Consider the following 2,270-nt stretch of genomic DNA (forward strand, 5'->3'; position numbering starts at 1 on the left):
AATTTCTCAAGAGGCAGATCAGGTGGTCTGGTATTCCCATCTCTTTCAGAATTTTCCACAGTTTATTGTGATCCACACAGTCAAAGGCTTTGGCATAGTCAATATATCAGAAATAGATGTTTTTCTGGAACTCTCTTGCTTTATCCATGATCTAGCGGATTTTGGCAATTTGATCTCTGTTTCGGCTGCCTTTTCTAAAACCAGCTTGAACATCAGGAAGTTCACGGTTCACATATTGCTGAAACTTGGCTTGGAGAATTTTGAGCATTACTTTACCAGTGTGTGAGGACTGGAATGCAAAAGTAGGAAGTCAAGAAACACCTGGAGTAACAGGCAAATTTGGCCTTGGAATACGGAATGAAGCAGAACAAAAACTAAAAGAGTTTTGCCAAGAAAATGCACTGGTCATAGCAAACACCCTCTTCCAACTACACAAGAGAAGACTCTATACATGGACATCACCAGATGGTCAACACCAAAATCAGATTGATTATATTCTTTGCAGCTAAAGATGGAGAAGCTTTATATAGTCAGCAAAAACAAGAACAGGAGCTGACTGTGGCTCAGATCATGAACTCCTCATTGCCAATTTCAGACTTAAATTGAAGAAAGTAGGGAAAACCACTAGATCATTCAGGTATGACCTAAATCCATGAAACTATGTACAATTGATGGATCAAGAAGTTGTAAAATATATTAAATTCCCAATCAGCAAAAACTCAGAGATCTAGTAAAAATATCAATCTGATACAAATTCATAGAAAATATCCTAAACTTGAGAACATATTAATGTAGCTCAAGGCTTAATATAAATCTCAGCAGATAACCATGAAGAATTAGGAATAAGGAAGTGGTTTTACATTCCTTGTCATGTTTTCTATTTGAAGTTTGCTTAATTTTTATTCTCTAAGATCCTTCTTTCTGTATGCAAAATCTTTATTTTGATCAGAAATGAGAAATGAATCCAAGTATCATTTTGTTGACTTGGCTTAGTCTAGCATTTTTTTTTTTTTTAATTACATTGGACGCCTTTCTCATGAGGCAGAGATGGTAGTCAATTCTTAGTGTAAGAACAATAACTTCCCCCTTAATAAACATGTACACATTTAGAATTCTCCTATCAGGGGTTGATTTTCTTAGTCCTTTACACATAAACACATTTTTTAAAGAATCATCTTTACCTATTAATGTCCTGCCTCTTAACCAAATATGTCACTTGAAGAGTGTCTGGTATATAAAATTAATGTCAAAGAACAGAAGACTTCTTAGCTAAAATAATTAAGGAAGTTCAAGATGGACAGGGAGGTCTGGCGTGCTGCAATTCATGGGGTCGCAAAGAGTCAGACACGACTGAGCGACTGAACTGAACTGAAGAATGGAATCAGACGTAACAATATAAACTTATCTCAAGCATTTGATTTTACTTATTTTAATCTAAAATTATAAGTATGCAATTTGCTACATGCAATTAATACTAATTGCTAATTAGTTAGCAATTAGTAATAATTGCTAATTAATACTTACAATGTTACCTTTTTATGTATCAAGGGCTTCCCTAGTGGCTCAGCTGGTAAAGAATCAACAATGTGGGAAACCTGAGTTTGATCCCTGGGTTGGGAAGATCCCTTGAGGAAAAGAATGGCTACCCACTCCAGTATTCTGGCCTGGAGAATTTAATGGGCTGTATGGTCCAAAGGGTTGTAAAGAGTCAGACATGACTGAGAGATTTCACTTTCACTTCACTTCACTTTACTGAGTGCTAGGAACAAAGTTATTTTTATTTTTTTGACTCAAGAAAAACATTTATTATTCTTATGCTTTGACTTGTTCTGTGGATTCTTTTTGTTTTTTTTAAACCTTACATAATTGTATTAGTTTTACCAAATATCAAAATGAATCCACCACAGGTATACATGTGTTCCCCATCCTGAACCCTCCACCCTCCTCCCTCCCCATACCATCCCTCTGGGTCGTCCCAGTGCACTAGCCCCAAGCATCCAGTATCGTGCATCGAACCTGGACTGGCATCTCATTTCATACATGATATTTTACATGTCTCAATGCCATTCTCCCAAATCTTCCCACCCTCTCCCTCTCCCATAGAGTCCATAAGACTGTTCTATACATCAGTGTCTCTTTTGTTGTCTCGTACACAGGGTTATTGTTACCATCTTTCTAAATTCCATATATATGTGTTAGTATACTGTATTGGTGTTTTTCCTTGTGGCTTACTTCACTCTGTATAATAGGCTCCAGTTTCATCCACCTCA

This window comes from Bison bison, unplaced genomic scaffold (genome assembly GCF_000754665.1).
Source record: "Bison bison bison isolate TAMUID 2011002044 unplaced genomic scaffold, Bison_UMD1.0 scf7180017864387, whole genome shotgun sequence".
NCBI classification, from domain to species: domain Eukaryota; kingdom Metazoa; phylum Chordata; class Mammalia; order Artiodactyla; family Bovidae; genus Bison; species Bison bison.